This window comes from Vicugna pacos, chromosome 30 (genome assembly GCF_048564905.1).
Source record: "Vicugna pacos chromosome 30, VicPac4, whole genome shotgun sequence".
Classification (NCBI taxonomy): Eukaryota; Metazoa; Chordata; class Mammalia; order Artiodactyla; family Camelidae; genus Vicugna; species Vicugna pacos.
The window spans coordinates 18,519,504-18,545,471 of NC_133016.1; the positions used below are offsets into that span (position 1 = coordinate 18,519,504).

The following is a 25,968-nucleotide window of genomic DNA, read 5'->3' on the forward strand; positions in this document are numbered from 1 at the left end:
ACAGAAGGCTTGTTTAATGAGGGTGCCCCTTGGCCACACTAGATAAATAAACCAGCAACAATGCAGGTTCTAGAGTAACCAAACTCCACACCGTCACCTAGGTCAGCACGCTACATCTTTGCCAATTTCACCGGGTCCTAAATTTTACTGAGGGTTAAAAGAAACGTCTTAAGCCAACATGGCTATGGCCACATACAGCTGCTGGGAACATCTGCAAGAGACAGGATTAAGGGAAAGATGCAGAATCAAAAGGTGGGAGACGCCTGGGTTCCAGTTCTGATTAACAAGTTGTGGGATCTCTGTATCTCCAGTTCCACTGAATAGGGCTGCTGTGAGATAAAGCCATGTATGAGAAATAATTTACTAAGTTATAATAAGTACAGCAGACAATACTGTCATGAGGATGTTACTGATTCGACTATGAAGAATCGGGGACTCCTTTTCCTATGTGCTCAACCGAATCCAAAGCCAGCAAAGTCAGGCCAATTATTGTGCCAATATGAATTCGAAGAAGCATTATCACTTTTAAAAAGACGAGCTTAATCAAGGGAAAAGCCCTGATTTCGACCTCTAGTGTCAAGAAGAATAGGTTTATTAAAAGCCCAAAATACACCATTTGTGTGGTTACTTCTCTGTAGATGTTACTGGCTTGTCAAGGAAAAGGACTAACCTTCTCTGAGCATCTACTTAGGGCTGAGCTCCATGCTTTAGGGGCCCATGTAACTTATCACCCAAACCTGAACACTTCTGAGAGTAAAAGGAAACATACTACATAATTACACAAGGACAAGAAACTGTACTGAGACTGTCCCCTGCAAACCAGAATGCACTGTGCCCCCCATCCCTGCACAGCTCATAACAAAGTTTTGAAGACCTCCAAGGACAACAGAATCACTAATCCATGCTAGACTCTTCCCATGTGGCGTAACATTATTATTCCACTCCAATGATATATCTGTTTATCTTTCAGCTCTAATTTTCGCACAGGAGGAAAACCCATCCATTGTGTCCAGAAAGTTTCCTCACTAATTTGTGTGCGGTGCTCTGAGCTGGTTGATGGCTCCACAGACTGCCAATGGGGCCCTAAAGTGTCCACCTCCTGCTCAGCTCTGACCTGAGGGGGCATCGTTCAAGTCCTTCAGCAGCTGACGTGAGTGCTGCCCTTGCTCCTCTCCTGGGTGATGCTCAGGTCCACGAGGGAGTGAGCTCAAACCCCCCTCCAAAGAGAAAGCTACCATCAAAGCTAAGTAAAAAAATATGTTTCCTGGTGGCCCCTCCACTGGCTGCAAAAAACAAGTTTTTACACCACTAACTGAAATCCAAGTTAAAGACGCATGTCTTTGCATCTTAACTTCATGACTGAGGCTGCTATTAAAGCTACCAACAGATACTTTAGTCATAAGAATGGCTCCTTCCTCATCACGACTGGTCATCCTGCCCTGGGCATTAGGAAAGGCACATTATAAGTATGCAACAGAGGAGAAAACACTGAAAAAGAGGACATATGTCTGGATTTGATCAAATTCTTAACATCCCTGGGCTTCTGTTTCCTTCTTTCTACAATGGAACAATTCTACATGGGCGCAATCAGTGCTATCTTATGGAGCTGCCCTGAAAATTAAATGCAATAAGGCATCTGAAAGCTCTTTGAAAAAACAAAGAGCTCTACAAATATATTGACAATACAAATGTGCAGGTGAGAGGACAACCACACAGAACAACAGAAGCTCCAGCTGTGAATTCTCTGTTAAATGCATGAACTCCTGTACCCAATTCTCTCAATGCAATTAAGAGCTAACAAAAGCTTCCTCAGGGAGTAAGAATGTGGTTGGATGGATGGATGGACTGAAACTAAAAGAGAGGACCGTTTTCTAGACATAAACAATTGGAGAAGTGCATATCTGACCATATTATTTGGATTTGAACTATAATCCAAATCCAAATAAAAGGCTCTAGACATACCATTATCGTGACATTTACAGTTCATATTTTTCTACTATCTGATGGGCTAACTTTTTGGCCATTTCTCCAAGTTTTCTCTTCTAGCCATAAGTGTCTGAATTGAGTTTGAGTTAGATGTAATCTTTAGGATCAAGGTCATGATTCTTGGAGCTACAGGCAGTCCCAGAGAGCAGCCCAAATGGGATCCTGGACTGCCATTAGTCAGAGAGAGGACACATGTCCCAGGGCTGTTCCTCCACCTTATCTTCACATTGGGCTGAATGTGCTGTTCCTGAATTTTCACAAATGCCTTGCTCACACTTGGCAGATTTAACAGATAGTCTTCCTTGTATCTATGGATGGTATATAGTAGTAAAAATGTCTGAGTTTCTCTTAGCAAGAGGGTACAAGAATGTTACCATGATAAAGAGATCTCTGATTTGGCCACCAACATCCCGTCCCATCATTGTATGTGCATGCGCCCTGCACATCAAGAAATGGAGCCTACTTCTCCTCCTTGTGAGTCTGGGCTGGCCTTGTGACCTGCTCTGACCAACAGAAGGTGGTGGAAATGATGCTCATTCTGAAACTCTGGAGACTGGGTCTTAAGAGAACTGGCAACTTCTGCTTACTCCCCCAGAAGCCAGCCTCTACATAGGAAGTCAAGCTATCCCAAGACCACCATGCTGTGAGGAAGCCCAAGCCAGACACAGAGAGAGATCACAGAGGAAGATGGGGTATGAGACATGTGAGGGAAGCCTTCTTGGATCTTCTGGCCCAGCCCAACCCAGCCAGCAGCTGAGAGCAGCCAAATGAGGAATCTCATCTGAGGCCACATGGAGGAGAAGACCCCCCCGCCCAAGTACTGCCCAAATCACACAATTACATGAAATAAAACGTCACTGTTGTATTAAGACAAAATGTTTTTGGGTGGTTTGTGATGCAGCAGTAAGTAACAGAAACAGCAACGTCTCTTCATTCTACCACAAAAAAGAGCGCTCAGAAATACTCACACAACAGGCTCTGGTCAGGCTCTGGTCACACCACCAATCACACCCCCTATCAAGGGGATAGTAGCCAACACACACTTAAGAAAGATGTGGCAGGCATCCATACTAAAAACAGCCCTCGCACCAAAAACATTGGACTCACGCAAGCTACACAGGGACACTCCCACACAAAAACAGCCCTTCGAGACCACAGTAGATAACTATTTCTCCTAAAGTGGTAGAGTCTGAGAAATAAGTAAAATGAAGAAGTAGAGGAACCACTCCCAACTAAAAGATCAAGAGAATTCCCCTGAAAGAACAAACAATGAAACAGACCTCTCCAGTCTACCAGACCCCAAGTTCAAAAAGAAGGTAATAAAAATACGGAAAGAATTAAGAAAAGCTATTGATAGAAATGCAGATTACTATAAAAAGGAACTAGAAACTAGAAAGAGGAGTCAATCAAAATTAGAAAACTCATTGGCCGAGACAAAAGCTGAGCTAAGGCAATATATACCAAACTGGATAGAGCAGAAGAATGAATAAGTGATCCGGAAGACAGAATAATGGAAATCACCCACTCAGAAGAGCAAACACTATGGAAAATAGATACTAACTACTACATATAAAATAGATAAACAACAAGTTTATACTGTATAGCACAGGGAACTATATATTCAATATCTTGTAGTAACCTATAAAGAAAAGAATATGAAAATAAATATATGTATGTATACGTATGACTGAATTATTATGCTGTACACCAGAAATTGACACAACATTGTAAACTGACTGTACTTCAATTAAAATAAATAAATGAATAAAATTTTAAAAAGAAAACAGTATGGAAGTTCCTTGAAAACTAAAAATAGAGTTGCCGTATGATCCAGCAATCCCACTCCTGGGCATATATCCAGAGAAAACTCTAATTCGAAAAGATACATGCACCCCAGTGTTCATAGCAGCACTATTTACAATAGCCAAGACATGAAAGCAACCTAAATGTCCATTGACAGATGAATGGATTAAGAAGATCTGATATACACACAAAATGGAACACTACTCAGCCAGAAAAAAGAATGAAATAATGCCATTTGCAGCAACATGGATGGACCTGGAGAATGTCATTCTAAGTGAAGTAAGCCAAAAAGAGGAAGACAAATACCATATGATATCACTTGTGTCTGGAATCTAAAATATGATACAAATGAATTTATTTACAAAACAAAAACAGACTCACATACAGAAATCAAACTTATGGTTACCAAAGGGAAAGGTGATGAGGGAGGGATAAATTAGGAGTTCAGGATTAGCAGATACAAACTACTATATATAAAATAGGTAAACAACAAGGTGCTACTGTATAGCACAGGGAACTATATTCAATATCCTGTAATAAACCATAGTGGAAAAGATTATGAAAAAGAACATATAAAAGTGTGTATATATACATATAACTGAATCACTTTGCTGTACACCAGAAACTAACACAACATTGTAAACCAACTATATTTCAATTAAAATATATACATATATAGGCATGCCTCAAAAAAAAAACACATGCAATTTAAGGGTGTCACCAACAGATGGCAATGGTATATAAACAGAACCCCCATACCAAAAGTACAAATTAAATCAAAAATGAAGAACGACTTTCATATTCCCAAGAATATATAGAAGTATTTGCCTGCAGCGGCTGTACTGAGAATATTTTGAGGCATGTGTGTGTGTGTGTGTGTGTGTAGATCCTAGTCAATAATTGATGTCAGAGTAACTTTAAATTCTGTAACTGGGTACCCCAATTGTTTTCCGCCCTCAGCAACTCATATGGAGTTCACCAGAGCAGGCTTCAAGCCACACACATGAAGTGAGTTCTTAGCAGAAGATGGACTCTGCCAATCTCTGCTCATCATTTGGTCAGACTCAGGAGCCATTCTTTACACAATGACTTAAAATGTGTTTAAAAATTATCTCACACTCCCTTCAAAAGGTGGGCATGATTCCGCTCTCCTTTGAGTGTACGCTGGACTTAGTGACTTATTCCTAATGAGCAGAAAGAAAACGAGAATGACAGTATGCAGTTTCAGAGCCCAGGTCAGAAAAGGTACTGCAGTTTCCTGGTTGGTCTCTCTTGGAAAACTTGCTCTGGGGGAGACAGGCGTCATGTCTCCAGAGGGCCACACAGGGGAACCGAGGCCTCTAGCCAACAGCCAGAAGTGATCTTGGAAGTAGACCTGTCCTGTCCAAGACAAGCCTTCAGATGTCTGTGGCCCCAGCCAACATCTACAATCTCATGAGAGACCCTCATCTAGAACCACCTAGCCAAGCTGCTTCCAAATTCCTGATCCAGTTTGTTACACAACAATAGATATTCAATACATCTTGTTTCCTCACTTTTTAAGTAAAAGCACTAGTGCATTTTGGTGTGTTGAGAGGACCCAGAATGAATATGCAAACGATGCCCCTTATTGCTCAGAGTGAAGGATGAATAAATTCATCAAGCAGTCCTGCTGAGTCAGTATAAGGCAAAAGGCCCCATAAAAAGCATTTAATGGATACTGGAAAGGCGGACATGCCAGGGGGAATTCAGACACCTCGATCAAGCACCCAGGTACTGTGTGATGGTAGGCAAAACAGAAAGCAAGAGGGTGATACAAAAGAAGCTCTGTCATCGGTTTGCGTTCTTGCCTTTAAGGTTTGCTAAGGTGACTAGCACAATCAATGTCATTAGAGAAGAAGACAATTTTTATTCTAGTGCTGGTCCACTGAGCAGGGCCGACAGTGAACACCATGGAAGAGAGTAGGCAGAGCCCCTTCACGTGACTTAAGAACAGACTTCCAAGATGGTACCCACTGTATGATGAGCTTCGTGCACAAACAGCAGATGGAGTCAGAATAAAAGCAGCTCTGCCTTATCCAGCCAAAGGTTGAGGAAAATTCCCCTGGACGTTGCGCCAAGTATTTCTAGCAACGCTCCAGCAAGAGAATCCCGGTTGGGCATGTTGCTAGCAAAATGCCTGGGACAGCCCTCAGAGGGGCATTCAGGTTGTGTCTCTTGGGACAGCGTCCAGCAAACAGGGAAAACACCCACAGCAGCTCACACCCGTGACTTTCTGCTCTTAGTCTTGCAAGCTGAGGCGGGCTGCCAGCTCCCTGCCCTGTGATCTTCTCTCCCGCATCTACCGCGTTGGTTTGAAGCAGCGAAGCCACCTTGGCTTCAGTGACCTATAAATCTTGATGCCATTACTTCAGAGCACAGACTGCTCACTGATGCTGGTCATCAATCTATTCAGTGTGACCACTGTCTCCCCCTACAGCCACCCACTCAAGGCTTCGACTGCACCCCTGACTCAGCCAGCGGTAAAACTCCACATCCTGCAGGAGGAAGGGGCAAGACCTGGAGATGGAGCCTCCAAATTCCCTGGACGTTCTCTGGATCCTGATGATACCTCTAAGAATCGATTTCCTCAAGAGCCACTTGTTGGGGGGTGTATCAATTACACTGTGATGAAGAGCCCTATGAGAGGAAACCACAAATCAAGTTTTCATTACCAGATGAAGCGTGAAGCACCACGGGTGGAATCCATCAATGTTGATTTTTTTTCTTTCAAGATGGGTCAGGGAAAGATGAGAACTCGCTCTCCCCGACTCCTCTCACACTTGTTTCTACCCAACGATCAGCTCACTGCAGCTCTCTTCCAGGTCTTCTTCATGTATAACCCGTTCACAGCCGCGGCGGGCATGGAGGGGGTCTTATCTGTTTTGGACATCCCGGTCCCTCCATAATGTCCAGCACTCGAGCCATCTTGGGGGTATTAGGAATTCAGGAGGCTGCCCTGGGTAAGCCCCCAAACAGAAGGGCTGGGAGGTGGAGGATGTGGCTCTGAAGACTACTACCTGGATTTGTAATCTGTCCTCAAGGTAGGAGCAGGAGAGGGAAGAGTGTCCCCTAGTTAGAACCAAAAAGGAAGAGCTCAGAGCTCCCCAACAAACGCACGACATGCAGAGAACGTCCATCCCTGACCTCACCCAGGTGGGACCGTCCACTCCCTTCCACACAGGCCCCTTACGCAGTGGCATTTTTGAGGCTCACCTGCTCCAAGATTGCCCTTGATATTCATTAGAACTTAACTTTCCTTGAAACACAGTATCTCTATGGGGGGAACACAAGATTGATTGCCTGGTTCCACCCTGAAAGCACACAGCAGACGCTCAAAGAGTCAGTTAATGCACCCATTGGAAATGGCTTTGAAAAGTTTGAAATACTCAGCAGAGGCAGAGGGTGATGTAAGGATGAGATGATGTAAAAGTCACGTCCCCTGTGGCCTCATCACTTCCCAGGGGTGCTCCTGTGACAGCCTCCCGGGTCTCTTATAGGCGCATGCTCCCTCCAGCCCGTTTTCCAACTCGCAGGCAAATCTTATGTTACTTGCCTACTTAAAATCCAGCAGTGACTTCCTTTGCTTTTGGATCAGCTCAGGCTCCCCTACCTGGAGGACAGGCTCCTGGGATCCGGCCTCTGCTCGCCTGTCCAGATGAAGCTCCCTCTCCCCATCAATCACCCGAAACCACATGTGGCTCCCCACACCAGGCTTACTTGTGTCTGTTCCCTCTTATCTCTGCTCATGCTGTCCCTGGAACACGGGCCCACCTTTTTCACCTGGCAAAGCCCTAGTCATCCTCCAGGACTCCATCCCCAAATCACCTACTCCTCGAAGCTGCCTCTGAGCCACACTCCTCCTGCCCATGTGTGTCCCCTGAAAGCCCCGGGCACTCCCCCTACAGAGCACTATGGGGAGGTACTGTGGCTGTCCCTTTACTGATGCATCACCCACTCCCCTGGGCTAGCTGCTTAGTGAGTAACTGCATCTTCCTCTTGTACAACACCTAGCACATAGTAGGTGTGCCATAATTTTAAAAAAATCAATTATAGTTGGCTGGGAGGTCATTTCAATTCCTGATCTTGTGACTATGAGGTAAATTTGCAGCAATCAAGTAATGTCCTTTCTCAAAACAACACAGCTGCCATGTGTGTCCTTCCTCCTAGAGCAATGGTTCTCCAAGGGGCAGTGCCCAGACCAGCCAGGTCAGTATTGCCCGGAAGGCATCAGATATGCAAATTTTTGGGCCCCGCCCCAGTCCCGCTGAATCAGAAAATCTGAGGGCTGCCCCAGCAATCCGTAGTTTCACACGACTCCAGGGGACTCTGACACACACAAGTCTCAGAACCAGTGCCCTAGAGCCTTCAAAGCCAACAAACAGGAGCAGTTCAGATCTGGCAGTGTACGCAGCTGCGGTGAGCTCTTCTGCCTGGCAAGTTCCCCCTTTCCGGGGTGGTGGAGCCTCTTCACGGCTGAAAGCAGCTGCGTTCACTGGGGCCAGATGCGGAAATATTTCCCTTCCCTGTATGCCACAGACTAATCAAGAATCACCTAGGGAACAAAGGAAACCAGGCAACTCTGTGCTCTGTGCTCCTGGGAGCTCTCACTAACCCCGGGCGGGGGCAGGCTCCCGCAGACGCTTACTGCACTGGACAGAGTTCACTTCGGGCTAACTCCAGGGCTGGAGCACCTTGATCTCACAGAAGCCAATTTCTGGCGACTTTTCTTCAAGAAACAACACCAGGAGTCTCACAGGCAGATCTGCCACTCGTGTACCAAGCAGATATAATGCAACGGAACAATTAGGAAGATCCTGGCTGTTAGTTTCTGCTGAAAGTTCCAAGGCACAACAAAGGCTATGGTCGTGAGCTGAATTTATTAGGTTTTGACACCCAATCCACCCCCAGATCACGGCATAATATATTCAGACCTACAGAAATGACCAAAGAAGCAGGGATGTACAATTGTTTAGCACTGACTTTTCTTATAAACCCTTCTGTCTAGTTTTAACTTCATACTTAATCATTTTTACTGAGCACCTACTATGCACAAGGTAGCCAGATCTCACTCACTAACCCAGCGGGTCGCAGCCCTGGCTGCACATTAAAATCACACGAGGGGCTTTGAAAAAAATTCTGATGCCTAGGCCAGACCCCAGACCAATTAAACCAGAATGTCTAGGATGGGACTCAGGCACCGGCATTTCTAAAACTTCAATTTGGGGAACTATGGTTTTAAATAATACTGATGTCTGGACCCCCCCCCAAACCATGTAAACCAGACTCCCTATGGCTGGGGCCTGAGCATGGCTGTACACACACGTGTATTATGCATGCAGGTATATACACCTGTATTCGTATACACCTTGAGTGCCTATGCTTATGTAACATGCATACTTATGTGTCTATACATATGCATACATATACAAACGTACATGCATAGCACATGCATAGTCCAGGTGATTCTAATACAGCCAAGGCTGAGAACCACTCCACAGCCCACTGGTTCTCAAAGCTGTCTGCACCTTAGAATTATCTTCTAAAAAACTCCAAACCTCAGGCCACATCCCAAACCAACTGGATCACAAGCTCGAGGGTGGTGGGCTGGGTATGAACTTCAGTGTTTTTTCAGGGTCCCTAGGGGACTGCAACAGCAGACAAGCTCCGGATGCACAGCACAGACTCCAAGCTCGGGGAGAGCAGGGCCTGCCTTCCCTGTTTTTACTGTAACCCTCCTACAGCATCCACCTTAAATATCTGTCGAGCTGAATTGAGTTTTTAAAGACATCTAGTACCATCTAGTATCATGATGTCCTTTACAACTATGCCTCTTGGAGCTAGAGCCTTCTAGGACTGTATGAATCCAACGGGGAGGTGGCACAAAAAGTACGTAAGTCATAAAAACGACACTCTGCCTCCTCGTGAGTGAACCCCAGGGAACCTCAGGGCTCCCACAGTCGTCACACTTTTGGTACTGTCTCGCTCTTCGGAATTTCTCCTTCTGTGTCTCCTTTGGGTAGCTTCAGACAAAAAAGTCTTCCCAGCTCCCTTCTCAGCATGTTTGAAAACTGGGAATGACTTCCGAGCACTCGAGTGCTGAGGGGTGACTCTAGGAACAGGAGTGCTCTTCACTCCTTGCTAAAGAGGGGGACAGGTGGCTTATTCACCAGGCCAGACGTGGCCTGCATTTTCAAAAGCCAGCAGGTACGATAAAAAACACTTATTTTTTTTCTCTGTGATTTATCATAACATTTTGTGTATATTTCCCTGTGCTATACAGTGTAATCTTGTTTATCTATTCTACAATTTTGAAATCCCAGTCTATTCTTTCCCACCCTCTACCCCCGCCCCGGTAACCACAAGTCTGTATTCTCTGTCCATGAGTCTATTTCTGTCCTGTATTTATGCTTTGTTTTTGTTTGTTTGTTTGAAAAAACACTTATTAATTCCTCATTTCACAGCTTTGATGCCATGCACCTAAGATACGCCCAACAAGGGAGGGTGACTTGACTCTATTGCAAACGCATGTGGTTGGGATACTTACCATCAAAAGGATTCCTGCTGTGAATCCTTTTGTGGAAATGCTGATGGTTATAGAGCAAGTTTGCTTTAAAGAGAGGTAAACCTGCAAAATCGTTTATTAAAACTTGGAAAAATCAGCCCCATACCTCCTCTTCTTTTTGAGGTGACCTCTTTACAGTTGCTTTTTTAACTGACCTATGTTTTGCCAGCACTGACCATTCATCTCAATGCCTGATGACCAAGACAGTTATTGTGTGTAGGTCCGCAGTGACTGTTGCAGCCGGAGGAGGGCCGGGCTGGACGAGAGCAGGGCTCTGAGTACCAAGTCACCTCTAATTCCCTGCATGATCCTGAGCAAGTCATCTGGTCCCCCGGTTCCTCATTTCTAAAACAAGAGAATAAACACTCGCCAGGGTGGTCTTCTTCCAGCTCAAATATTATGTGGTTTGAATTCTCTTGCGGACAATGATATTGGTCTTGTGGATATGGCTTAAGTTTATTACTCTGTTTTCCTAAAAGTGGATTATTATCTGGGAGAAAGTACCTTGAGTATCCAATTCCATAACCCAAGGATTAAGTAACTAAGACATGCGCCATAACGTACTAGACACAGCAAGGCTACAGAAAGAAGACAGACGGCCTATGGTGGTAAAATTAATGAGAAAAACAATTATACATCTAATCATGATTTAAAACAGAATGAAACAGATGCTACGGCATGAAACTGGAGAGAAGGCAGCTTGGAGTGTTTAACAAAGAACATCCAGAATAAGTAGTGGAAGTCTATCAGGGTTAAAGGAAAGCTAGACTTGGCTTCTAGTTCTGAACTTCTCAGGTGATAAACATGTCATCTCAGATAAGCCACCAATCTTCCCCACACTTAAGTTTAAGTAAAATGGGAATTATATAATACCAATCCAACGTACAGGACAGTGCCGCTGAGAGGCTCAGGAAGACACTGGCATGAGAGGGCTTTACAAAATTCTGCAATGTAAGTTACACAAAACCATGGAGGATATACTGTGTTCCTATAGATTTTGATCTGATGATTTATAAAAACCAGAATTTCCACTGAGAGAGAAATCCAGTGGTTAAATTCAGAGAGTCTCATGCAAGAGGGCTTCTTTTTCTCCCATCTTCTTAATTTTTCCCTTATTTACTCAGTAAATTAAAATATGTGCTTATTTTAAAAATTAAATAGTATGGAAAGATATAAAAAATCCTTTCCCTCACCCCAGTAACCAATTACTTCTTTCTCTGCCATTACTCACAATGTCTTATGAGTCCTTCCAGAAAAAAGCTGATGATTATCTCATAACCACAACTGTATGTGTCTATGTTCCTGTATCTGCTCCCCATCTACAGCTGTACACCTCCTTTTCTACGTATCCATTACTGGAGAGGAAAGATCTTATTTCAAATAATCTCAGTTTAAGGCAATATAGTTTTAGATTACTGAAATCTGACATTGTTGCTAGTGCTGATAATTAAATAATAATGCTCTTATTTTTTCTTACCAATAGGAAAGGTGGAACAGAAGACAAGAAGGTTATTTAATATACTATAGACACCAAATCCTCAATTTAGGAGTATAGAGCACTGTGTTGTTTGTTGGTTAAAGAAAAGTCAAGTCATTAAAGGACCTATAGCTAGATCTTTGGCTCTGGATCTGCTGCTGAAAAAACTGAAGAGAGAAGTCAGAGGATTTTTCACCTCTTTTTGTTCCATAAATGCATTTCAGGTTCACTTTCAAAGACGGCTCATAAAAAAGGGAGTTTTCAGGATTAACAAATTCACTGAATCACTCTTGAAGAGTGAAAGTATGCGCAACAATTTAGAAGCAAGACATCAAGCTCTGAACTAAAACTGAACTGCAATAAACAGAACTTCCTCATGTTGGACTTACTCTATCATCCTTCATTCAGAGACCCAACAAAATTAATAAGGACCTAAGTCTATTTCTTTTTAATCGACATTCAGCTCAAGAAAATGATAAAGTATAGGAAAATGAACAGATATTTAGGCCACAACATGCCCAGAACGATTTACCAGACATACTCTCACTCACAATGTAGAAAAACTGTCTCTGCTCTTACTCTGTACACCCTAAAGTTCTCTGTCATTTTGATGGCACATACTTTCCTGGCTTTATTATGTAATTGGTCAAGGCATTTTTCATATTCTCTCCTCCAATCTGGAAGGTTCAAAGCAGTCACTGCAGTCACTCCACTGTTCAAAAGTTCTCACCTCCTCTTTCAAAGTGGGTTTGCCACAACCACCTCTCCTAATCTCCTCGTACAAATAAAAATAATAAAATAATGCCATTTGCAGCAACGGGGATGGCCCTGGAGAATGTCATTCTAAGTAAAGTAAGCCAAAAAGAGAAAGAAAAATACCATATGATGTCACTCATATGTGGAGTCTTGAAAAAAAAAAAAAAAAGACTATTTATAAAACAGAAACAGACTCACAGGCATAGAAAATAAAGTTACGGTTACTGGTGGGGGAAGGGTGTGGGAAGGGATATATTGGGAGTTCGAGATTTGCAGATACTGACTGGTATATTTAAAATAGATAAACAAGTTTATACTGTATAGCACAGGGAACCATATTTGATATCTTGAAGTAGCTTATGATGAAAAAGAATAAGAAAACAAATATACATATATTCATGTACGACTGAAGCATTATGCTGTACACCAGAAATTGACACAACATTGTAAACCGACTAGACTTCAATTAAAAAATAAGTAAAAACAAAATCATTTCAGATTTCTGAATTTCTCTGTCCCTTTATTTCTGTGGAAAGAGCTATCATACTTTACTGCTCTGAGTCTCCTAAAGGGTCCTGACTATTTGGTTAAAAGGACCACTGCCACCACGTCCTGAAGGCAAAGTCCTGGTTTCCACAACAAATACAAAATTACTCAGCTAACTTTGAACTCCCTGTGGTTCTCACACACGTTACTGAAATCACAGCATAGTATCTCTTATTAGCAGACAAAATGGTCTCAAGATGGCTGGGGGAAAAAACTCTCAAATTCAAATAAATGGAAAATTTGACAACAGAAATACAGAAAATGGCCTTGATGTCAAAATAATTATATCTCTTCAGAAAAAAAATCAGCTTAAGCGCCTTAGTTACTGATAAATAAAGAAACCTGGCTTGTACCTAAAGTGAACCATGCTGCTGGAATTAATTTACTTCCTTTCAGGCTGAAGAGTTTTCAGATGTCATGGTTCATAAATTCTTTTGGCTGGTGGGGCTTTCTAGTAATTTGCCTCCAAAAGTAATCAAGGAAGGGAACACTTTCTGGGAGAATAGGAAATTTGTGTCTTCAAAATTAATTAAGTCGTTTATCATTTCTTCCAAAGGGATCAGTCACAATCTAGAACTACCTGGGAGTGGACTGACAGATTTGTTCCTTTAGAGACAGTTATTAAAACCTAATTGGAGGATTTCTATTTCTAGTAATAGGTGGACTCAGTTATATGTAGTCTTTCCTATGTGTGAAACATTGTAAAACTAAATAAAAATAAAAATTAGCTGAATAAAGCATCATGGGATACACAGAAGGTATGAAGTGGTCTCCAAAAAGTTGGCGGCGGTACTCCCCTAAACAAGCCCTTTCTTAAGAGACAGATCCCTGCTACCAAACCTGCCTTCACTTTACCCGATGGCTACCCTCCCCAAGGGCGGGAGTGGACCCACGGTTCCCTGGGCAGACTACAATTTTCTGAGGACAGCTCTGGGGTTTCCAGGGAGAAAATTAAAATAAAATAAGAGCCCTCCTCAAAAAAGCCAACGGAGGCTCTGATAAGGTGGTAGAGGAGGGCTTCCCACCATTCTGGGCTCCTTTGCCCAACCTTTTCAAACTCAACACATACATTTTTCTCATTGTAAACTTCTGGCTTCCTGAAAGCTGGGGCAGGGGGACAGGCGGGGGGAGGCAGGATGAGGCATCCATGAGAGTTGGAATAAGGTAGGAAGAAAATACATTTGGCTGCTGATTTTGAGAACACACAGGTAAGCACGTGCCTTCTAAAAGCCAGAAAGGAACACAGCTTCTTTAGAAAAACAGGATTCAAGAAGACTCACCTGGAAAGGCCACCCTGACCCCTGAACCTGGACACAATAGTTCAGTCTCCACAAGGTTATAACCTTGGCCATGGGTGAGAAATTCTGCTTTCCAAATGGAAATGTTGGGGACCCACCACGAATGGAAGAAATCTGACCTAGCTAAAACACAGTTGCTGGAATAGAATAGAATAGACCATTCCTTGGTCCTAAATCCCCATCTTTCTGCAGGATGGTACGGATGAGAAGTAAGAGACCGCATGGAGATGGATGATTGACGGGGGTCCAGACGCCACTCCTGCAACTGCTTTCTCTGCCAGGTCACCCTCCTTACTAGGAAAAGCCTGAGGAATTAGTCTTTTTTAGTAGGGAAATATATCTACATTTAGCTGTGTCCAGTTTGTGGAAATTTGTTCATCCCAACCTCCACTTTCCAGCTGCGACCTGGTTGACACATCAGGAGCAGACGGGGAAAATTCTCTAGTCATGAGCTGGCAAAGAGCAGCTAGCAGTTCACGCCTGTGTCAGTCTCTAAGATGGGTCAGATTCACTACTGCCTCCTTCCGGCAGTGACCCACTGCCCAATTAGAGCCAACCTTCCTAGAGAACACAACAAAGAAACCCAGATGAAATATTTTTTAAAATTCTCCCTACAAGCACCAAAGAGCTTACAAGAGAGTGGTGATTTAGGCTTAAGACCTAAGAGATACCAAGGGGATACCAAGATGTGGCCCTGAGTCTTAGGGGCCACCATTATCCATTTGGGGGGATCTTTCAATCCAGAAGAGAAGGCTGGGGAGGTGAGCAGCACTTCTGACAGCCTCACGGGGGGGCCAGGGCATCCCTAAGATTAAGGCCCGTAAGTCACGCCACACTTTTGGTGGAGACGTCAAAGAGCGAGGCCCTACAAGTAAGAGAAAACAAAAAATGAACTAGTCCTGGCTTCCTGACATGTGGATGGCCTAGAAAAATCTCAGGTCCCCAAATTGATCTGGGATTGCTGGTACCCCCAAAAGTCTGCAGAGGCCATTGAAAGACCTCTCTAGAATTCTTGTCATGTTTATCACCGGCATTCAAAGCCTCCAATTATTTCACTTCATCAATCTTCAGGATCACTAATTATATAATGCGCTGTTATTTTAGGTACGTACAAATGAAAAGGGAAAAATGCTACCAACTATAAATGCACATCTCCATGAATTGTAAACCACATCAGAATTTCAGAGATCAAAATGTGAAAAACATTTACTTCTTAAATTGATACGACATGGTATTTATACAAATTTTTTTTCAAAACACAAACATACATTCAAAGATAACAAGGCACATGAGGAGGTATAATGACATGAATATGAGCCAAGATGAGAATCAGAACAAAACACAAAGAGAAGAAACAGACACATCCCACATGGAAAAATTTCCCGACACAGAATGTAAGACAACCATACTTACTATGCTCAAGGAGATAGAAGTTGGGCTTAAAATTTTCAAAACAAGGAACCAGGACTATATAAAGTAACATTAAAGATTTGAAAAAGAGCTAAAAATTCTAGAACTGAAATTCAGAAACTGAAATTAAGAATGCAACAGATGGATTTAGCTGCAGATTAGATATAGCTGAAGAGACATGGTGTGACTTAGAAGACAGGTCAGAAAAGCTACCAGATGTAGCTAGGAGATATAAAAAAAGATGGAAAAACGGAAGAGAGGGTAAGAGATATAAAAGTTTTAGTGAGGAAGTTTAAGATAATAAAATTCCCTTGTACCACAGAGTTCTCCCAATAAAAGGCAATAAAGTTCAGGGGAAATTGCTAATTTTCCTAAGCCCAGCTCCCTCAAAGGCCAACTATACAACCGAGGCAGGTCACTTTAGCAAAGATCCAGAGGTAGTGTAACAGGGGTTAAAAATTGCAGTATTGTGATTTATAAGAAATATGTATTTGGCCATTCAGATGAACAAAATATATTTCTCATATATACAGTCTTCATCCACAAACATGGTTCCTGGCTCACAGCTCCCCAAACCCTTGGAATTTCCTGAGCAGTAAGTGCAATGGGAATCTCTCTTGTTATAATACTTGGTCTTTTGTCCTCAGTTCCTGGAATTGCTTCAGAGCCAAAAAGGTGAAATAGATGTCTTGTTATTCATAACAAGCCTCACTCTACCACACCTGGGTTTATATTAACGAAGTAACCTTTGGAAAGTACCTAGGGATGGGGGCGGGTTGCCAGGGGAACCAACCATGGAAAGACGGATGGAACTTTTCAATTCCACCACCTGATTTCCACGCTGGGGCAAGGGGCTGGAGGTTGAATCAATCGCCAATGGCCAATGACTTGATCAATCATGCCTTTATAATGAAGCCTCCACAAAAAACCAAAAGGAGGGGTTTTTGGAGAGCTTCCAGTTTGGGGTACAAGAACATTTCCACGTACCACTGTGCTGAGCCCCAAACTCCATGAGGACAGAACCTCCTTTGTTTGGGATCTCGCCCTGGGTATCTCTTCATCTGGCCGTTGATTTGTATCTTTAATATCCTTTGCAATAGACCGGTAATCTAAGTGGGTTTTCCTGAGTCTGTGACCACTCTAGCAAATTAACTGAAATCAAGGAGGGAGTCGTGGGAGCCTCTGATTTATAGCCAGTTGGTCAGAAGCACAGGTGACAACCCAGCCTTGCCACTGGCATCTGAACTAGAGGGCAGTCTCGTGGGTGGAACCTGATGTTACTACAGGTAGTGTCAGAACTGAGTTGAATTGCAGGACACCCAGCTGGTGTTGCAGAGAATCACTTGGATGTGTGTGGTGGGGGAACCCCACGTACTCTGGAATTGGTAACCAGAACTCTTTTTAAGTACATATGACTGGTTATTTTATCTTTCTGTGCATCAATTTTATATGTAAATGGATATAGTAAAAGAATACCCACTTTATAAACCAGAAAGAAAAATACCATGTGATATCACTTATATGTGGAATCTTAAAAAAATGACACAGATGAACTTATTTACAAAACAGAAACAGACTCAGAGTCATAGAAAACAAATTTATGGTTACTGGAGGAGGAGGAGGGTAGGGATAAATTGGGAGTTCGGGATTTGCAGATACTAACTACTGTATATAAAATAGATAAACAACAAGGTCCTACTGTATAGCACAGGGAACCATATTAAATATCTTGTAATAGACTATAATGAAAAAGAATATGAAAAGGAATATATGTATATATGTATATGTATAGCTGAATCACTATGCTGTACACCAGAAATTAACACAACATGGTAAACTGACTATACTTCAATAAAAAAGAGTTTTGGGGGAGTGATGGAAATGCTATCTTGATTGTGGTTTGATTTCACAAGTAAACCCAAATGTAAAACCACTGAATTATACATTTTAAATGGATATAGTTTATTATGCATAAGTTATACACCAATAAAGCTGATTATACTTAAAAAAAAAAAGAGTGCCCACTTCACAAGCTGTTATAAAGACTGAGAATCAACGCTTGTGAAGCACTGAATAAGGGCTCACTACACACCGGTTGAAACCAAGGAGACAGAACTCCCTATCCACCCAAGGTTGCTTCAGGAACTGAACAGGCACTCCACCGCTGTGACAAAAGTTCAGCCTAAAACACAGCCCTTGAAGTGCTGGAATTGTGGAACATTAGGGTTGGATGGAACTTCATAAAATAGCCATCCAATCAGAGGCTTATTGTTTTTCCTCTTAAAAAAATGGGTTTTCTACATGTAGATCAATTTTTTTAACCCAAATAGAAATATAGATAATTAACAAAAGATACAAACAGGTTAAACAAGATTACACTGTATAGCACAGGGAAATATACACAAAATGTTATGATAAATCACAGAGAAAAAAATGTGACAATGAGTGTGTATATGTCCAAGAATGACTGAAAAATTGTGCTGAACACTGGAATTTGACACAACACTGTAAAATGATTATGAATCAATAAAAAATGTAAAAAAAAAAAAGATACAAACAGGTGACAATTCTACAGAGAAATGCTCAGCCTAGTTGGCAACCAAAATGCAAATGGAAGCAACAATGTGGTATTTTTCACCTTATCAATTAAATAATTTTTTAAAAAAGACCCTGTCATCAATGATGTGGTGAAATCATTTCCGGTTCTGGAAAGCAATTTGTTCCCATGGTGCCTTCCATCCTTGGCTAAGTAATTTCACTACCTGAGAATGTATACAAAGAAAACAATCCAAATTGTAGAAAAGTATGGACACAAAGTTACTCACTGAAATGACACAGTGGTGGGAAATTGGGAGCAAATAAGGTCCACTAACAATGAAATACTGTGATCAGTCAACAGGCATCCAAAGCACTGAATCATGTAGTCATTAAAAATTATATTTAAAAAGAGTTTGTAGTAACATGGAAATTGCTATCATATTAAATGGAAAAAAAGGCAAGATGAAAATTAAAATTATACGTACAGTATGATCTCAATTGTGTTTAATAATGAGCTGAGAAAAAAACACTAAAAATAAACATAGTGCAATATGATCAGATCAATCAAAGGTAAGATGATTTTTTTTTCATTCTTCTTACTACTTTCCATAACAAATATGTATTACTTTCCCAAACAGGGAAGTAAACGTTTCATTCCAATTATTTACTGTACATATAATATAAAAGATCATTAGAGGAAGCATTAAAACATTGTTTTCAAAATTTCTGAGATATAACTGACACATAACATTATATTAGTTTCAGGTGGACAACATGATTCGCTATTTGTATATAACATGAAATGATCACCACAACGAGTGTCGTCATCACCACAGGGTCACAATTTTTTTTCTTTTTTTTTTTTTTTAATTGAAGTATAGTCAGTTTACAATGCAATTTTTTTTCCTATGTTGGGAACTTTTAAGGTCTACTCTCTTCACAGCTCTCTAAAATATAATACATACGGTTAACTACAGTCATCATGCTCTACAGAGGAAGCTTTATAAAATAATCTCATTCCACTAGTCTGTTTCCTCAGTGCTACCTGTACACACACATACCTTGGGCACAGATGTAATCGGTCTGAATTAATGGTTAGTTCTGTCAGGACAAGATGACCTGGAAATGAGACAGCTATCAAACTCTCCTTCCTGGCCTTCCTCCACCAAATTGCTGTGGCATCGGGGAAGGAGAGGTACCCCAGTGGCACCTGAGTGTCAAAGGAGATGGGACACACTCCTGACTCCTAGCCCCAGCCTCAGCCCTGACCTCTGCAAACCACCTAACTTCTCTCAGCCTCAGTTTCCCCATTTACACAATGGAGCAAGGAGAGCTGGTCACGGATCTGCAAGTCTCCTTGCAGGTCTAACCTCTGTGAGTACGTGTAGATTTCACCCAAAATCTCCAAATTGATCTTGTGTCTTGAAAAGTTTTATAAAAATCAAATCACTTTCAACACAAATGGAAAACTACATTTTTAAAAAATCCCTCCTACAGCAAATTTTCTAATAGAGAGTCTTTATTTTTGTTAAATCTAGACAATGACATATTGGCAGATGACTTTCATGCACAGCCAGGTACACTTAGATACTAATCATAGCCCTTTCTCTTCCTCATTGAAAATAGGTCAATTTAGATTAAGGAAAAAGATTATGAAGGACTGAAAAGTCTGAAATATAGAGGGTTTTTACTTGCTTGTTTCATTATTTTAAGTTTTCAAGAACTTGAATTACATGCCTACCCTGACCCCAAAGATATTTTCTATCTATGGCCTGTTTCAGTGCAAGGCTTGGGAATTCCAAAACAGAAGTCTGAATCAATGAAATCGTACTGTAAACTTTTCAAACACCATTACAGTAACCTGAAAAAGAGTCTCATTCACTTTCTGAAGCAATAACTTGGGCACTAGGCCAACCTCACTTACAAGGTCCATTAAGTTACTTCTATCAACTAGCAGAATTCACGGATCCTGCCGCTAAACTTGTACTAACCTTGCCCCTTGTTCCATCCTACAAAGATGCTGCTGATGCTGACGCCATGAAAGTTCTACTTTTGAGGGCAGACATTAACAGAAGCACAGGCTGCGCTGTTTTTAACAATCCTGTTTTGATCCTTGCTCTCTGCTGAATTCAAGTCTTTGAGACACTTCTAGCGCTCACCAGTCACGGAGAGAAGAAAGCCTCTGCTTTCCTGTTCCTGCAGCCACGGCTGTCCTCTCACTTCTCAAAACGTTGTCCAGAGGCAGCTTCACCTGAAGCTAATGAAACTGAAACCTTAGCGCCCCTTCTAAGGCCCTAGCAACACGTTCACCTGGTTATTTTGTCTTTTTCTTAAAGAGGACTCCTCACATTACATAAGCATCTGGTCCCACCAGAACCAGATCCTCCCCTGCCGCTTCCCTCCCCGACTGCTGCCCACCAGCCACTGTCCAGGCAAGGGCTGGGATGGCCCTGCGTGCAACGGTGGCTGCCAGTGGCAGTGCCACTACCTGCATTTCTAGTACATAAATCAGCCACACACTAGGGGAAGAATATGACAGGGTTTGTTTGTTTGCTTGTTGCTGCTGTTTCACCCCAAAAGACTGACTTAATGTGATGACCAGATTAGTATATGTGACCTGACAAAGGATGTTTACTCTGATCTATTTATTTTTTTTAACAACTTGTATTTTTCTTGCTTTCTATCTTTTTTTAAGAAATCTAACTTTTTTGGGGGGAGTAATTAGTATTTTTTTTTAAATGAAGGTACTGGGGATTGAACCTCAGACCTCAGACATGCTAGGTATACACTCTACCCCTGAGCTACACCCTCCCACCTGGTTTATAAAGTTATTCATAGAGAAAGTTCCACAGTGTACATCACACACTTACCAAGTCACCTGTCTTGAAAAGAACCAAGTTACATTAAATAAAGCCTCTCCCAGAAAAGTGGGAATGGTTGTGTAGCACGTTACAGAGTAACCCTTAGAACAGTGGTTCACAATCAGGGGTGATTCTGCTCCCCAGGGGACATCTGGCAATAACTGGGAACACTTCCGGTTGTCACAATGGGGGAGGGAGTGCTGGGTGCTACTGGCACCCTGTGGGCAGAGGCCAGAGCTGCTGCTAAACATTCTACAACGCACAGGGCAGCCCCTACGACGATGAATTATCCCAGCCACAGCACTGAGAGCGCCCAGGTTGAGAAACTCGGCCTTAAAATAATGGCACATGTAGGCAGGGAAGCAAGGATTTTATCTGGAAAATGATTAACCTTTAAAGAATAGAGTGAGTGAAGGCCAGAGCTGCTGTCTGACTTCAACCGCCATGCCATGGTCAAAGCAGCAAAGGCTCCAGACTTTTAAGGATCATGGGGCTCCAGGGACCCTCGCCAAGAGTGGCTACGTGAGGAGGTGGTGGCATAATTTCAGGAGCACTAGAAAAGGCACTTCGAGTCCCCAGGTACCTCCAACACCCGCTGCTCTATGCTCGAAACCTTCTCGTGATGGACAGAGCCTTTCATTCCATAATGACGTTTAAAGTGCAAAGACCCCTGGAAGAAGGAACAGTGACCTACATTCATATTCAAGAGAAAGTGGCTGACGACAGATTGCTTTTCCCTCGAGCTTTCATACAATGAAAGGCTCTGAGCAGCTGAAAGCGGTGGAGAGGGAGAGAGGCCAGGTCCCCAGGAGGTAGGGGAAGGGTGAAGGAGTGGGCAGCATGGGGTTCTGAAATAAATGTCACCTACTCTATAGACTTATGCCTGAGCCTGCAGGGAGAAAAGGATGCAGAGAAAAAAAGAAGTCACATTCCTGGCCTTGGAGAAGATTACAATCAAGTTCAGCTCAGGTGAAAAAACCTCCAGGAATGTTTGAAAGAATGGTCGGGATGCTATCCCTGCAGCTGGAACAGGGGACAAGGGTCCCCACCAGCTGTGGGATCACGGTGGACCCCAAACCCTGCTGGGCGGAAACCCCCACCTAACACCTAGCAAAGCCATGGACATAGTAAAAGGCTCGGCAGCCCTTCTTTGCTGAATAAATGGAAACTTTTCCCCATGAAGAGCTACTGAATTCCTAAAGCGCTGTAAAGATGGTTTGTTTTCCTTCACATTGTCTCCTGCAACCTTTCCCTCAATTAGGGAGGGAGGTCGTTGTTCATTTTCTTTACCTATCTGAAATCCTATTCCATTTTGCAAGGCCAGTTTATGTTTTCTCTGTATGTTCCTGATTTTGGCCTTTTTCCCCTCCCTCTTCTGAGTACAGGCCCTCCTAGAGAGTCATTCATCTAGTGCTTACTACATGTCCTATGTACCTTTCATAATGATCTACTGCCAGACAAGATGGGGGGGGGGGAGCTTTCAAGTTCATAACAAAAAAATAATAGATTGTAATTAAAAAAAAAATTTTAAGGGAGATCAGAAATAATCTGGGAAGAAAAAGATCACTGTACCGAGAAGCTGGGATAAAGCAGTTACCAGGAATTGCTGGAGGCCAAGTTAAAAAGATAAACATACTAGACACAGAGCAAATTCTTGCCATCTGATAAAAGGAAAGCCACAATTCCATGAGGACAGAATTCTGTTTTTGACATTAAATTCTAGGAGGAATTTGCTCCTGGCTTTTCACATATGCTGCCCAGTCATTTTATGTGTTTAGCTCAACAACTCTGGTAGGTCCTTTAGGACAGAGCCTACCTACAAGACTACATTTATCTGATAACAGCCTATGTACAACAACTCCGCCAATAGCCTGAAGACCCACGATTTTCTTGCCAATCTGGATATTCCAGTGTGTCTCAGGATCCCAAGAGTATCAGAGTAATAGAGTCATCTAATCTCTTAGCAGGAAGGACCCTCGGACCATTTGATCCTGCCTCTAGGTCCCCAGCCATCACAATGATGGGATTTTAAAGACATCCTCACCCCAGCCGCTGTCACCAGTTTGGAGCTAGGGGCTGGCAGGTCCATGCTGACCCTACCTTCATACCTCCCCGCCCCAATCGTGGTTTAGTTGATTGTCTTTTGTCTGTCTTTCTGTCCCCACCACAACCTCTCCACCTTTGAGTTTCAAGGCTTTGCTCATTCACCTTTGATTCCCTGCAATAACCAGCACCATGCTTTGCACAGAAGAACTGACTTTCTTTTTAGTTTTATTTCCAGTGAGAGGAAACTAAATTGGAAAGAGGTCCCAGAGCAGGCCTTTTCATTATTCTGCCCTCCTCCCCTCTGACAACCCCTCAAGCTGTAGCAGAAGACTGGCTCTTCCTACACCCCACAGCAAGCAGTCCAGAAAGGTTAAAGTGCAGGTTACTAAAGGAACTGAAGAGTCCAAAGACAAATTTTCTCTTCCTTGTCTCCATATGCACCCCAAAGGTACACTGGGTAACCCTTCAGAAAAAGAAAAACAACAATCTTGTATTCGGTAGGTGCTCAGTAAATGTCTATTAAAACAAAGAGCACAGGAACCTTGAACAGAGTAAGTACTCAATAAAAATCTGTTCAATTGAAAAGTTTGTAACACATCTGCTTTGCACACAGAAGGTGCTCCATAAATACCTTTTAAATTAAGACAATCCTAAGACTGCTGCCTTGCACACAGTAGGCCTCCTATAAATGGGCATTAAATCAAATAGAAGCAGATAACTCGCTCCTTAGAGAACCGGGCAGAGGTGACGTGAATCAAATCCTAGGCACAGATCCATGAATGGAAACGCGCGTCTGGAGGTAGCGCTTTCCAGAGTGAGTGTGGGAGAGGCGCGTGACAACGCGCGGCCGAGGAGGACACCGCTCTTTCTCCAGCCGCGGACCCACTGCCTGCTCCCGAGGACTGATCAGCGATGGGGATCCATTCCGCACCCAGGGGCGGGAAACCACCGCCGCCTCCAATTGTTACTTCGGGGCTGCACCTGGAGCTCCTGCCTCGGCCCTCTACCGGGCCATCCGCCCACCCTGGCTTCTCCCCGGATTCCGGAGATTTATGGGCAGAACAAAAGCAAAAGGGCCAGCCGGGCTTCTGATTGCTTTTCTGAGGGAGAGCAGGGGGAAGAGGCTGGGGGAGCTCGCCCGGGACCGCGCAGTGATGTCAAACCCGACTCGCCGCCCGCAGCGGCCCGCCCTCCCCAGCAGATACGGGCTCGGGAGTGCTGAGCCGGGAAAGCGGCGGAGCTCCCTCCCTCCCCGCTCTCCCGGGCGCCCGGAGCCCCCGCCCTGGGGCCGCGAAGGGGCAGAGTGGGCGCCTCGGCGGGGTGGAGCGTAGGGAGCGCTGTATTAACCCTTAAACTAGCCAGGAAGGAGCCCGTCTGGAGGGGATGATGCTAGGCGACTGGGGCAGACCCCACAACCAAGATCCAAATCTGAACTGGCAGTGCGAACTGCCCTTCGGTGCCCCAAAATCCGACGAACTGTCCCTGACGATGGGGTCCCCTCGCGGCGTCCGGCCCCTATAGCTTGCTCCCCTACACCTCCACCTCCGCGACCCGGGGGAGCCCAGCGGCAACCTTCCCGTCCAAATCGCGGGTCCAGGGTCTACACCGGTGCGCGCGGTCCGCCGACCCCGGGTTCCCAGTGGGCGGCCGCGTCGACCCCCAGGAGACCGCTCGGAAACTCGCTAGTGTGGAATTTGCTGGGGGATTTGTTTTCGATTTTTTTCCCCTCAAAGGTGAGGTGGGGGCTCCAGAGAGAGCGGGGAAGTATCATTTCTTCCTTTCTCCTTGGCTTCTCCGGAGCCCACAGAACTCTGAGAGGAGCGGGCAGACCGGAGAAGAAAGAAAGCGAAGAGGGAGCCACTTACCCAAGGCAGAGCCGGAGAGCGCGGCGGCCCGGGAGCGAGCGGCGCCTTTGTCTGCGGTCGCGGCGCCGGCGCGCTCGGCCCGGCGGGTCCCAGCCCCTGAGCGCGGCGAGCTCCCGCGGGCGCCGGGACAGCCCGGCTCCCGGCTCCCCCTCCGGCTTCAGCTGCGGCTCCGGCACCAGCCCCCGCCCGCGCCGCCCCGCGCTCGCCGCCGCCGCCGCCGCGGCTCCGCCCCGAGTCGAGCCCCGCCCCCGGCACTCCGCGCCCCCACCTGCTGCGGCGAAGGGCGTGGGGGATCCCGGGCGTGGGGGAGCCCGGCCCTGCGCCTCCGGGGGCCGCTGCCTGCCCTGCGCACCCCGTGCCCCACCTCCCACAGCCCCCGGGCAGCTCTGCCGCGCTGTTCCGGGGCGGAGCGCGCTCAGTGTAGACGGGCCTTCTCCGACCCAGCCCCTCGGAGGCAACCTCACCTGGGGGGGCGGGCGCCCGCGTTTTCTGAGTCGAGCGCCAGTCCCGGGGTCTCCTGGCCTCCTTGCCTGGACGCACGACCCCCAGGCTCCTCCATCACCTTTGAAGCTCGTCCTCACTCCAGCCCTGTGGGAGGGGACCCCTCGGGCTCTGACCGGGAGGGATGGGCGGCGGGAAGCCGAGCGCTCCTGAGCCCCGGCCGAAATCCGGCCTCTCCGCGGGGTCTGCCACGCGACGCTGCAGCGGCCGGGGGCGGGGGCGCGGGGGAGGAGAAGGAACTGGCGGGGACCGGGTGGCCGGCGGCACCTGCCCGGGGGAGAGCTGGGTGGGCGGGAGA

At 44.5% G+C, this 25,968-nt stretch overlaps 1 protein-coding gene across 3 annotated transcripts in view; it reads right to left on the reverse strand.

The window, feature by feature from the left end:
- The window catches only part of MAPK4 (mitogen-activated protein kinase 4), a 150,085-nt gene extending 124,365 nt beyond the window's left edge, over window positions 1-25,720 (reverse strand). For 2 of the 3 annotated variants that reach the window (XM_015240552.3, XM_031692444.2), the window contains exon 1: window positions 25,170-25,335. The gene's annotated coding sequence lies outside the window, so the exon portion shown is untranslated. Of the gene's footprint in view, window positions 1-25,169; window positions 25,336-25,633 lie in introns of those variants that run through there. The other variant, XM_031692445.2, reaches the window with a different exon arrangement.
- Window positions 25,721-25,968: the final 248 nt, after the last annotated feature.